The sequence below is a fragment of the Panthera onca genome, chromosome A1, assembly GCF_046562875.1.
Source record: "Panthera onca isolate mPanOnc1 chromosome A1, mPanOnc1 haplotype 2, whole genome shotgun sequence".
Lineage (NCBI taxonomy): Eukaryota > Metazoa > Chordata > Mammalia > Carnivora > Felidae > Panthera > Panthera onca.
This window is the reverse complement of record NC_138339.1, coordinates 41114766-41129084: the sequence shown is the minus strand read 5'-3', so window position 1 is coordinate 41129084 and position 14319 is coordinate 41114766. Positions and strand designations below refer to the sequence as shown.

The 14319-nt window shown below is 43.4% G+C and overlaps 1 protein-coding gene across 1 annotated transcript in view; it reads left to right on the top strand.

Moving 5' to 3' along the window:
• The window catches only part of ESM1 (endothelial cell specific molecule 1), a 48287-nt gene that overhangs the window by 15110 nt on the left and 18858 nt on the right, over nt 1-14319 (top strand). The window lies entirely within an intron of this gene.

Genomic DNA, 14319 nt, shown 5'->3' with positions numbered 1-14319 from the left:
ACCGACCAAAATTTACCTTGAATTAACAGACCTTATTTTCTTTTCTCTAAGATACATGCGTCCTATCCTCTATTTTTGTCATCAAGGAGAATTGAAATCTAGAGCTATTATGCTTGGTAGATTGCAAGAGAGTCCTACCAAACTGTTGTTTTTTAGCATAAGACAGTGGGAAAAATAATAAACAATTTTATAATTGTATATCTTATACTTCAAAAATATAAGTGAAGTGTCTTAAATTATTTCCAAAGTTCTCTTTACATGATCACTGATATCTTGTCAGTTCTTATGTCTGTGAGGAAGGCAGGTCAATTATACTCACATTACAACTGAAGAAACAGGCTCAGGGATGTTAAGTAATTGATCTAAGGTCACACAGCATGCAACTGGGACCAAATCATTTGCCTGACCTGAAATACCTTGTTTGTTAACAAATACATTGCCAGAGCACAGCCTTTGAAAAAGGTCCTGTTTTCACTTCACAAGGGTGCAGCACTGGTGAAGGTCTTCTGAGTGTGAAGTCAGCAGAATTAACAAAACCAGTTCAGAGCAGCGATTTCCTGTTGCAGAGTCCCATGGGTGAGACAGGAGGAGCCAGATCAAGAAAAGCCACGTAGGGGCGCCTGGGTGGCTCAGTTGGTTAAGCGGCCGACTTCAGCTCAGGTCATGATCTCGCGGTCCGTGACTTCGAGCCCCGCGTCGGGCTCTGTGCTGACAGCTCAGAGCCTGGAGCCTGTTTCAGATTCTGTATCTCCTTCTCTCTGACCCTCCCCCGTTCATGCTCTGTCTCTCTCTGTCTCAAAAATAAATAAACATTAAAGAAAAAAAAAAAAAAAAAAAAAGAAAAGCCACGTAATAAACCAAACTTGTTAATTCTAGCCAAATGTCCCTATGAATTTTCGAGTCGTCTTTATCACTGCTGATGTGCCTTAGATCCCTCACAAGCCACTTTTCCAAACTGTAAAGTGGACCTGATGATGCCAGCCCCCTACTGTGTCCCAGTGATGTTGGGAACATAAAGAAAATAATGTGTGACACCCGGAAGTGGTTTGAACTCTGAGGAGGAAAAGAACTGTGTAAAAGACAGAACTTCATTTCTGGAGGAGTCAGGGGCATGGTGAAAAACATCTGTGGGCTGATTGTTTCTGTGGAGTGAGGACTCACATCCACATAGGTCTTTGCAAATGACAGGGCATTTTCAACTGAATTTCCAGGGAGGTGGCCGTCAGTCTTGTTTTGTGGATAAAGACCTGCTGGAGATGACCGAGTTAGCAGGTGGCTGCGTCAGTTCTTATACCCTTATGTGCCAGTCCCAGGCTCCACATTGCTTTCAACCTGATCACATGCCTGCCCTGCTTTGAGAAGTCTCTGGGGTTCAGGAGTGCTAAGCGGCAAGCTGGCTGTGCAGAGGGGGAAAGGATTTAGCCATATACCTTGCAATTTGACATGGCTGAGATTTAGTTCAGTCTGGAGGACCAGTCTCCTAACTCTTTCTTGTAGCTGACCTGGAAACTTCTGAGAATCAATTTGGTTCATAGTAATGAGTTATTCACTTTTGGCTTTTGGACCAAGGCACCGGTTAATAGTATCATTTGTTATTATATTCAGGATCCTGGATTTGAGAACAGTGAGCTGTGTAACATGATGAGCTCGGCGATCCAATTCATTTCTGGGTGTTGGTTTTGTTCTGTTGAGTCTGCTGTGGGGAGAGCCGTGTTTGCTTTGGATGGCTTTTGCAGCAGCTGTGCTGGGCTGAGAGAGCGTGAGGTGATGCTCAGCGCGGGACTGGCTTCGCGAATTAAGGAACGTGTGGCCTGCTTTTGCTACATGGTGTTCAGTGGTCCTCATTGGTTGCTCTTGGAGGTGCTGTTTTTTGAGCACAGAGTTTTTGTTTTCTTTCATCCATCCTCTCTCTTTTGATCCTCCAATATTTTGGGATGTTATGCCCGAAGTTCTGAAACCTCCCACAAAAGACCACCAGAGTCGTAAGTCAAAGCCAAGCGGCAAGGGTCGTTTATTGCAGGTTCGAACCTGGACCTCTGCGCACTCGTTGCCAGTGACGCTGAGAGGCAAGGCCGACCGATCGGGACCAACACTCTTGTCAAGAGTGTGGCCGACCGATTGGGGCCAACACTCTTGTCAAGAGTGTGGCCCTGAACAGCCGGGGTACAGAGTTTTTAAAGCCGATCACATCGTTTTATCGTTATCTGGGAACAGAACAGAGAAACAGTTCCCAGACGAGTTAGAAACAGTTGCCAGATGAGTCAGAAACAGTTATCAAATGAAGTGATTATTTTAGACTTTCTGCCGCTAAGTTGCAACCAGTGGATCTCTTTGACCTTGTCTCTGACGCTCTTTTTTGAGGTTTTGTTTCCTTCATTGGTAAAGCCTGATTCACAAGACTATGAAGTATGATTTACAAGAGTAAAAGCAAGGTTGTTATCTTTTGACCTTCAGTGTCAGAACAAAGTTATCTTTCAAGCTAAGCGTTAGCCCTATAGTACAATTTAACCCTTACAGGGAGACCCTTATAGAACAGCTGTCTGTCCAGAGACTGTGGGTGGTTGGTTCTCTCAATTCTCTCAATGGGGCTGTTTTTCCTTTACCAGCCTAAACACCTGCTTCGTCACTTTCATTAGCCACGCCCTCTAAAGCCACGCCACTCAAAACGTGGCCCCAGAACTGTCTCAGTCTGTGACCTTTTCTTTACATATCTTGGGTAAACTGAGGACAGAAATTGAGAGTCAGTTTAGAAGCTCTTTACCGGGGCTCCATACTGCTTAATTTTAGTTAATGAAATGCTCTTTCATATCTGTTCCATCTAATCATGAAATAGGGCATATTTTTTTATGCCTATTATAAAATTTAATGTTTCTATTCACCTGTGTTACACTGAATAGAAGTATCAGTCCACAATGGACTAAAACTGAAACCAAACAAATTAACAAACAAAAAGCCAAAACAAAACAAAAACCCAAAACACACCTAGTCTTTCTTCCCTGAAGGTAGTTTGACCGCTGCTCTGTGGACATAGCTACAAAGCAGATCTGTTTCAAGCTTTTTCTGTCTCTTCCCTCTTAGCCTCCTTTGAAAAAGTTTCCCAACACCAAGGCTTCCGAGACTCCCCTGGCTGTCCCATCCTTCTCAGCCCCAGGCACGTGAGATCAGGATTAGGCAGAATTCCCCTGGGTCCTTCCTTTATGGCTTGCCACCCTACTAGCCTTGACTTCTGTTCAGTAATGGTTTAGCTCATTTGAGAAATGAATCTGCCAACAATTATGATGAAATTATGGCAGTTTTTTAAAAAAATTTTTTTAATGTTTATTTATTTTTTGAGAGAGAGACAGAGACAGAATGTGAGCGAGGGAGGGGCAGAGAGAGAGAGAGAGAGAGACGCAGAATCTGAAGCAGGCTCCAGGCTCTTGAGCTGTCAGCACAGAGCCCGATGTGGAGCTTGAACCCACAAGCTGTGAGATCATGACCCCAGCCGAAGTCAGATGCTTAACTGACTGAGCCACCCAGGTGCCCCGAAACTATGGCAGTTTTGAAAATTGGATGGGAACGGCCATTGGGGTGCTGTATGATGACATCATGTCCAAAGGTCCCAAGGCAATATATACGCAGCATCAGATTTCAGCCATCCCTGCCAGAGATTTCTTAAAATAAATGAGCTTGAGAAGAATCACTAAGGAAAGCAAAGTACCCCTTGACTCAGACCTGGGCTGGGGCTTTGGCCTGAACCTCAAGGGCAGAGGTTTTCCAGTGGTCTCAGTAGTCAACTGTTTCTCTTTGACAGAGAAACTGGGTGACCTGGGTTGCAGCACGTGCAGCACTGGTTTTTCCTAAGCTACTTAAAACCTTCAGAGACCTCCCCTTGGTGGAGCGGTGGTGGGGTGGGAGAGTGGGATGGTAGGAAATTTATCATGCCTTCCTCCATCTTAACTTTTCATCAAAACATATTTTGCCTCTGAATCACCTTCCTTTCTTAAACATGAATATATTTCCTACCCACCACTGCTGAGTTAAGTAACACAGTAGGCCTTTCACCTCCTCCTCCCTTAATTCCAAGTCAGCTATGGAACAACGAACAACGGCAGGGGATGAGAAGGGCAGTGGGTAAATACAAGATCTTGGCATAAAGAGCAACCACAGGAAAACACTTGACAATGGCAGAGGGGGCTCCTAGTGCTCCTGGAGCTGGCTGCCTGGTCAGACACTGTCTTTACTTTCTTTATGTTTTCTTTTTTTATCTTCTTTTCTCTTTCTTTCTTTCTTTCTTTCTTTCTTTCTTTCTTTCTTTCTTTTTTTGAGAGAGAGACAGAGACAGTGTGAGTGGGGAGTGGGGGAGGGGCAGAGAGAGAGACAGAGACAGAGACAGAGAGAGAAAATCCCAAGCAGGCTCCATGCTGCCAGGGCAGAGCCTGATGCAGGGCTTGAACTCACGAAACATCGAATCACGATCTGAGCCAAAACCAAGAGTTGGCTGCTTAACTGACTGAACCACCCAGCCTCCCTGTCACTGTCCTTACTTATCTCAGCTGGGTCTCCAGGCCACAAGCTGCCCTTCTGTGACATCTCTTTTTCTTTTCTTCTTCAGGGTGGCTTTTGAGGTTCATTTTCACTGAGCTGAAATGTTATGGGAGACATGAAGAAAGTTCCACATGGGGTGGTCCCTGTGATGTCCTGGACCTGATGCAGATCCAGAAAATCTTGCACTCACACTGTCTGCAATCTTTGTCCTAAAAGATTTACACATGTGAAAATCCTTTCACCAGGGATGACTGCCAAAGGAAGGTTTGTAGTCCTGACCTCTCTTCCCGGCGCCAGGCCTGTGGGGACACTGCCCTTGCACAGAGGAATTGAGGACTTTTGAGCCTGGTGGGGTTTTAGGGAAAAAACTTGGGTCGGTATGTAGGTCAAGTCAAGGAAAGAGCCAGGTGATAAAAACCAGAAGAAAGGTGGAAGCAGGAAGGGAAGGGAAGGAAATAAACATAGTAGAGAAAGATGGAAACAATCATCTGAGGACAGAAGAACACGTCCATTTATATTTGAACATCTCAGATACTGTGGTGTGTCCCAAGCCAAATATATCATCCTTCTACAACTGAAACAGATCTTTAAAAAGGACTTGTGTTATTATTTTCAAAGCAAGTCAGTTGTTGGAACTAATCACAAGGGTTTCATAAAACAAATAAAGTCACAACAGACAAAATGGTAGGTATTTCAAAGGGGATGATCAGAAACAATGCTTTGGCCTAGCTGGAACTCAGAAAAATCAATTGTTTCGTTTAGATGAGGTCAAGTAGAAATTGTCACATACGCTAGTTCTAAGTATGATAGCAATACTCTTACCAAAGGTTGATGGCTGACCAAACAACACTCATGCACACACACACATGCTCCTGAACTTCTCCATCTCCTGCCCCGACTGTCACTGAATCCCTATCCTATTCTTTCTCACAAACAAATTCCAGGTGGATCAAAGACTGTCTATGAAAAAATGAAATAGTTATAAACCTAAGTGAAATGCAGATTTAAAATGCCATTTGAGAGAGGAACGTACAAAGGACCATCAATGTTAGAGCGTAAAAAGTTTTATGACTTACGTAAGGGAAACGATAGGTAACATCCAAAGACATTCCAAAATGTTTGTCATTTGTATCGAAAAACATCCCCCCCGATAATATCTTTAGTATATGAAGTTGTCTTACAGATCAATAAAAAAAGATAAGAGTAGCAATAAGTGGGTTCAATTGGTGAGCAAATCAATATAAATACAAAGAGCGCCTGGGTGGTGGCTCAGTCAATTAAGCATCTGACTCTTGATTTCAACTCAGGTCATGATCTCACAGTTTGTAAGTTGGAGCCTCATGTCGGACTCTGTGATGCCAGCATGGAGCCTGCTTGGGATTCTCTCTCTCCTTCTCTCTCTTTCTCTCAAAAATAAATAAACATTAACAAATTAAATAAATAAATATATATATACACAAATAAAATAATACTTTAGTTAGGTGTCTTCAATAGGGACCTATAAATAATATTTTAAGTAATTATTTAAAATCTTGGTGATTGTAGGATAAAAAATAAAGCGCATTGCACAGTTTTTGAAAGCTTAGTAAGTATAAGTTTGATATGCTAACAGCATAACAACAATAGCAAGTACTGATGAAAAGACCACTGGGCTAAGAAGAGAGAAGTCAACAAAGGCAGAATCTACTAAATTCTCAAGGTTGACAGGTCAGTTGATGGATTTTTAGCAATGGTGTAATTGTGATATTTCTTTTAGATCTTGAACTGTAAATCGTCTTTCCTTCTACTGATTCCTTAGTTCACCTCTTCTTCTCTCCAAAGTCCAAAATACATTCTATTCTCACCAGAATTTTGAATCACCGACCTTCTTGCAACGTGGCCATATCCACTAGCTCTCTTCTACACACGCCTGACCTCTTTTCAGTCTAAACAAGACAGTCATGCTAACAAGGCCCATATATCAACTCCAGGTTTCTCTACTCTCTTAACTTTCTACTATGGAAGTGCCCAACTCCACGGCCCCCTTACCGTTTGCTTTCTCAGATGCTAGCTTAAAGAGTGCTGATGCAGAAATCGCGGTCCCCGAGTGGGCTACCCCACCAACTTAAGAGCAGGGTGTTCACTGCACTCTAGAAAGTCTTTCCCTCATCTCTTATCCATTCTCTAGGTCACAGGCCACAGGCCACAATACCCTTTCCATACCTTCTTCATCTTCCCCAGGACCCCACTTCCCACTTTACTAGATTCCATGGTGCTACCTTGTGCTTCAGAAGAAGTTGAAGGAGAATCTGTCTCTTTAACTGATTCTCTTTTCTTCCTGGTCAAGTGGGAATACCTCTGTAGAGGGACACCTCTATTCTTTACCCCATCTCCTGGGGACTTTATCTTTTAATTATTCTTCATATAGCAACTTGAATTTCTACTTGTTCACTAGCTCATTCCTTCAATATTCAACCGTCCATCCACCATCCATCCATCCCTACATTAATTTTGTTTATGAGCTTACACAGACCTATCTATTCATGAAAGGTATTCACTTGAACATGTTTGCTCCTCAGTTAATTATTCCTTTTCTTTCCTTCTTTCTTTCCAAATCAATTTCTTACTGTCTCTTGTCATCCTGACAAATTGGTTTTATTTCTCACTTCACTAGTGGAACATATTTTCAGTGACTCTTGTTGGCTTTTCTCAGTCCTCATTCTTTTTGATTTCTTTGCATCCTTTTACTCTGCTGCCCAGCTTTTCCTTGAAGCATCCTCTATCCCTGACTCCTGATACCCTGTCTTTGTATTCTTCACTGCTTTGATCACTATGCGTCTCTTTACTGCCACTTCCTCTTCCTGTTCTCCAAATTCTTTCTCGAAGTCTCTCTACTCTCTTCAGCCCAGCCTTTTCCAGAGTGTGTACCCAGAGCACTAGCCATAGGTGTGATGATGCAGTTGTCTTGAAGCAAAAAGCATTCTGTTGTCCAAGCAGCTTCAGCAACAAATAGGCAATTCAACAAAGTTAAGTGTAGTTCTGGTCTTTAGGACTTCTTTTAGCCTTTAAATGGTAATGTGCATTGTTCAAACCCAGGGCGATATGTAGAACTAGAGAATGTTCAGTTTCTCAAACTTACTTTGCCACAGAACATTTCTTTTTACAGAATGTCTCAGGACACCTCAATTCCATAGAACTCATGATGGAAAAGAGTGCACGTCTTCAGTCTTCCTTGACCTTGACCTCTCTTTATAATATTGCTTCAACAGCTTTTTCTTCTATGGCTCTCCTGTAGCCTCTCCTGCTCTCTTCCACATGCTGCGTTTCCTGATCATTCCAAGTGGAAGTGTTTTTCCCTCTTCCAAAAGCAAGAGGAAGGCTTAGACTTAATATTTCACATCTGGCTTGATATTATTATATTTATCATATCCAGCATATTCATCTGAGATCGTTAGCTTCTTGAAAACTGTGTCTATGCCCTTGGTACCAGCAAGAAAGGATTTCAGTTGCCAGTAGCAAAAATCTCATCCCAGAGGGACTTAAACAACAAGAAAATTCACTTTCTCATATAACAAGAAGCTCAGGGGTAGGACAGCGCCAAGGTTGATTAATTCAGGAGTTCAATGTTACTATCAAGACTCAAGTGTGCATCCTCAGTCCTTGTGTTCACTAACCCCATGACCCCAGGCGTCCCTTTTGGGTACAAGGTTAAAGGGAAGATTAAAGTACACAGCATTTCCTGCAGGTGTGTTTTAGGATGCCACGCCTTTCCCGGAAGCACGCAGGCACATCTCCCTCCCACAAATTAGGGGTTCTGTTGGCAAGGTGGGAGTGGGCAGAAGGGAATTTATATCTCAGTGTCTTGCTCCACTCCCCACAGAGAACAATGCACACTCTACAGACTTGCTAAGTGAACAAATGAACAGATGGACGGTTGTGCCAAGTAATGTGTTTAGTCAAGATTTTATAACTTGTTACCTGTTGATTACATTTCCTGACTTTTTAGGAAGAAGACTCAAAATTTATCTAAGAAGGAATATTCATAGGTGAGTAGTTATAGTTGCTAACTCCATATTTGAAATATTAAAGCTTTTGTCCTCCCTATACTCTTTATATCAGTAATATCAGGAACAAGGAATAGAATAGAGCCATTTTGAGTAAATGTCTCCAAGGGAGTTCATAGTGCTAAAATCAAAATAACATAAAATAGATTCTAAATTAAGATTTTCATTGTTCTCATCAACAAAATTACAACGTTGGGAAGCTTCTTTTTCTTTTCCCTCATATTCAAGATAGCAACCATATTACACTGTAAGGGATTTGATGCCAATAGTTGAATCAGTCTGTACTTTAATTTAGTATTTCCTCCAGACATTCTTTGAACATGTGTCAACAGGAAAGAACATGTTTCAAAATCCACTTCTACTCATTTATCTCCTGATAAACAAAGTTTGAATATGTCTTTTAGTTCTTTCTATGCTTTCTGAAATTTGCCAAACTGTACACACACACACACACACACACACACACAGAACAACACCAAAAACCAAACAACTCTCAGAACTGGTGAAGGCCAAATTCCAAAGAAGGTAAAATTGACCATGGGGACCCTTCCACCTCCACTGTCAGTATCGTCATTTCTCTTAACGATCCTCATCCATAAGGATTTATAGTCAGCAAATACCTGCCAACATCTCACGGCTCAAAAATATTTTAAGGTGTTGCCTCTTTATAGTGTGTTCTCATTTTATTTAATGTTTCTTAAGTAATAATAATAAACTGTACACATTCAGAGGCAACATCTTTAATGATGGGCTGTCAGGGATGGTGGCAGGAATGAAGAAGGTTTGGGTAGAGATATGCCTTGCTCTGCTTAAGTCACACCACATTGGCATCAGCTACTCTGGGTAAGTAACAGGCTGGCTCCGGACATATTTTGTTTTTGCATATTATTAGGAAATCGATAAGCCAGAGGCCCCTGAACTGCCAATGCTGAGATGTCTATAACTGTTATTACAACTAGAAGTGTTAAGGCACATGTGTTTCTGCCCAATGTGTGTGTAGGTTGTGCGGGAGGTGGCCAGAGAAATATTTTAAAGTTCGGATTTCAACCAGAGAGTACTCTTCTCACTAGAATGAGTTTTGAATGCTTCTCTGAAAAAGCAAGAAGGTGAAGAGTGAGATCCCAGGAACTATGGGCTTCCGATTCAGGGACTGGAGTCACACACACAGAAAAGCCATTTCCAGGTAATACATAGCAATTATAGAGGAAACTGGGCAGTGGGATAGCATGGTATTAAAGAAGAAGGCCCTTCTCTGAGTGACACTGCCCTTGTTTTACTAATTTCCAGACACCTGCTGTAAGGACAAAGTCTCATGCAGTCAGAAGTCTTAGAAAAGTGTCCTTGTGACTCACATGACAGGATCCAGGCCAGCAGATCACAGCACCTACTGAAAGATTCAAACACACCAACTCAACCGAAGCCTAGGATGCTTGGTGTGGGATCTAAATCATGGTGCTTAGTATTCTATAAGATGAGGAGGGTTTTAATGATTCATAGTTCAGGGAAGACTAAAAACTCTCTTAGCAGACCAGTCACCTTTCCATCCCAGACATCTAGAACAGTGTTCACTGTTTGCTCTTTAGGCTTTTATTTTGTGAAGGTGTCAGGAGAGATCCACAGAAAGAAGAGACCAGTAATGAGAAAGGTCATGTGCATCCAAATGACCAATCCTCTTGAAGAGAAGGATTACAAAAAAAAAAAAAAAAATGGATATAAAATCTCTTGGTCAAAACCAACATACGGCATATCTATTATTTTATCTTAAAAAAAGAATTTTCTGGGGGAAAATCTCTTCATACTCAAGTTTTAAACTACTAATAATTACCACTGTCAACAACTGGCATCCAGAACTATATTTTTAACTTATTAAATACAAGATTTCGGTTCCAGTGGGAAAACAAGGAATATAAGAAGTAGGAAGCCAGAATTTTGCCAAATGCATCAGAACGAAGCCAAGACTCCATAATCATTTAGCAGTGAAGGCTTAGTCTTTGCTGACATTCATTTCCTAGACAGAGAATCGAGTCCTGGACACAAAACAAGGTCAACGTGGAACATATACAGAAGGATTATCTGAATATGGACAATGCTAGTAGGAGACAAGGGACAGTTCAGACAAGTATATGACAGGGTTTATTGTTTTCTCCAATACATTAGTAAACACAGAGTTTAAGCTTGAACACTTAGCAGTAATACTATTTAGTTGAGATATATATATATATATATATATATATATATTCATATATGTGATTTTCAAGGTAACTGCTTAGTAAACAACATAATTGGACTTAACCATTATCAACAGATCCTTTTATAGTTTAAAGTTCTGAGTTAAAGAAATGGCCTATGTGGAGTTACTTATCCACCTGAATCAGAAGTCCTAATTCTGGTGCCCATAATGTATGGTGCCTATCTTTCAGGATGTTGTTTCAACAAAGCATATTTACGTCTGTTTGGACCGCAAGTGTGAAAATCACAGGATATTATTGCTGAAAGATACTGTTTCGATCAGATCCTGGCAGGAAACAGAATGTGACTCAGGTGGTTCAAATGAAGAGACTTTCATGAAGAGACTACTCACAGATGTGTGGGGAAGGCAAAGGACTTGAGCGTGCAGGGACACAACAGCAGGGAGCCCCTGTGACTTCCGGTGGTCCATGAGATCTCAGCTGTGGAGGAAGGTGCCCAACCGGAGCTGTAAGCATGGAAGGACACAGCCCCCACCATAAAGGCAGGCCAAAGCAGGGAAGGAGTAGGGAAGAAAGCCAAAACCTTCTCTCCTCCTCTGATCAACCCAACAGAAACTGGAAGGCAACTCAACCCAACAGAAACTGGGTGAGGTAGACCATGGAGGGCATGAAACACAGAAGAAAGAGGCAGAGACTAGATTTGGGGTGGGTGGGACAAACGGTGGAAAGCCACCTGGTACCTTAAAAATCTGTCCTTTGTGCTCAGACGGTCCATAGACAGAGCCCCAGGGGGGCAGAGTAGGTAGCAGGTATGTGACTATATGAAGCAGCTTACACGTGCTAGAGAGAAGTGTTCACTTGTTAAAGGTGAGCAGGCTGGCCTCTCCGTGGACACTTGGATGCCCCAGTGCTTAGAGCAGTTAGTCCTGGTCAGCCCATGATCATGCCAGGAGAGGGGCTGATGCTTCCCCAACCACCAATGCTTCTAAGGGAATTCTGCAGCTGGCTTGTGGCATCTCGGTCCTCAGCCAGGAAAGACCAGTCTCTCCCCAAGCACAGATGCCTGAGTTGAGGAACTGACATGTCTCGTTACTCGTGTGTGCAGCCTCTGATGACACCAGGTGAGAAGCTGGTGGTCCCAAATCACGCAGCCCAGAGTATAGATCTGTCTGGCTCTTGGTGCACTGCTCTAGGATGGGCCACAGGGAACGTGATCTCGTCTCCCCAGTGAAATCTGCTCTGTCAGATCTGGTGCATGTGTACTTCTTTGCCAGTTGCCCTTGTTTACAAGAAACCCAGGCAGGAACCGACAGGGTAGCGTGGGTGGCAGCAAGGCTCCCACAGCAGACGTGGAGAGTCCCCTTGTTCCCAGCAGTTCAGCCAAAATCTTTTTTAAACAACTGCATACCCACTCATGAGGCCAAGACGACTGTGCAAAGCTCATCTACATTGCTTTGCAAAGCGAGGTGATCCATGGGATGGACACTGAATGTCGTGACCCAGTATGTGTGACATTACTCTGGCACCTGACCTGTGGCTGGTGGGCAGTCATCATATCGGGACAAAGAATTAAACAGGAAAGCAAAATACACGTGCCCTTTGAAAACAGTTACATAAGCGTCCTCAAATAAATAAGTAACGTTTATTTGTGGTGCACTGCGAGTTGCTCAATGCCATCTGCATTTATTTTTGATGGCTTGACCCACTGCTCAGTTATGTCTTTAATCTCTTCATCACAAGGAAGGGTTCGACTTCCATACATTTTGTTGTTAAGAAAAACGCTTCTTTTTATTCTGCTGAAGTCCACTTTGTCAGGGATCCAAGTGCTTAGAGCAACTAAATCTCCTGTTGACTCCTCCTCTCAACTCAATCCCTGAAAATTAGTTGGAACAGATTAGAGCGAGCCCTCTGACAGTCGTCTTTTGGTTTGAGAGGGGCAGGAGCTGGAAGGCTCATCTGTTCTTTGATCCTCTGTGACTTCTCTGATCCTGGGAGTCGGGATGACTCATCTCATGCAAAGTCTGGTTGTTCTGCTCCCCTGGAAACTTCAGACTGTGATAAATAAAGCCCGCTCCTAGCCGCCTTGACCTTCAGCCTTGCAGCTGTATTCTGCAGACCCCAGAGCCCGCCCCCCACCCTCCCCAAACCCCGGACCAATGCTGAGCTCTTTCTACATGTACAAGGCCATGCCTACAAAAATAAACTGCTTTAACACTTTGGGGCTAAACTGACTTTTTACTGTATAAATTAAGCTTCATCCACACCTGTTCCCCCCAGTAAATAAATGGCATCAGACAGGTTAGTGGGTTGCCATACAGCCTGAGCATCTGTCACTTCCTGGGGACCTTCTCTCTCCCCTCTTTTTCCATTGTGTACATCCAGTTGGGTGCTCTGAGACCAGGAATCATGGGGTCACGGAGATCCATGGCAGGAGGAGACATCTGGTAGGGCCCCAGCCCAAGGCCACCGTGTTATTAACCCATTTTGAGCGCTCACTGCTTGCCAGGAACTGGGCTCCGTGTGGCAGTTCCACCCTGTGACCCACATTCTTGTGTGTTTCTGCGCCTGGGGACATCAAGGCTCACAGATTTAAATGCTGGGCTCAGTTTGTAGCGTTAGTAAGTTGTACAGTCAGGATCGGCACTCAAGTGGCCTGACTCCCAAAATGGATGTTCTTAGCCACTACTGCATATGGTGAAATAAATTTGCTGCTTCCACCCTTTACTTCCTGACAGAGGAGTGAGGAGTCACAGGGAGTAGCGGGCTTGGTGCTGGAGGGGGCGGCAGAGGCCGCAGGCACAGGGCAGAAAGGAAAGTGATCTGGTCGATGTTCCCACTAACGCCAGTGATGTCATGCAGGCACTGCTTCCGGCTTGTTCATTTTATAAGAGGGGGAAGTGAGAGCACGCTCCTTAAAACATGGCTCCTCGAGGCCGCGGGCAGGGCGGGAGGACGCGGGGGCAGGGGGGAGGTCCATCCCCTTCAGTATCACTTGAGGAGCTGGGGTTTGTGAGGCTGTCTCTGAAGGTTGCTAATTTCTTCTCAGAGGCTTTGCCTTTTCTTGACCCCGTTGGATGCGCAGGACCTGAGCCAAGCACTGTGAAGACCAGGGCAATAATCATAAAATGATTTCTGCTCACAGGAACTGGGTGGCCCCCTGGATGTAAAGGGCAGGGCCAGAAGTGTAGAGATGCCAAGGTGGGTGAGGGATCGGGGAGGAGATCAGCAAGGGCAGCACACAGCCCCTGGCATCTCAGCCTCGAGGGACAAAGTATTTTAATGGATGGAGAAAGGAAGTTAAGCGGGTGGATGGAGGGGCCAGCCTAGGCCATATTTGTCATGGACTGCAGACCCGTTGGCCTACAACCTGGTCATTTTTGTTTCCAATGAAGAGAACATTTACACTTATTAACCTATAAATACTAATGTTGTATGTCTATTACAGGGCAAGATTTTTTAAAACTAAAAAGTTTAAAAAATATATTTACTTAAAAAATAAATAATAAAATTCAGAGGTATTAAGTGTTTCCTAACTCTGGTTTCCTTAGTAGGTGAGTAAG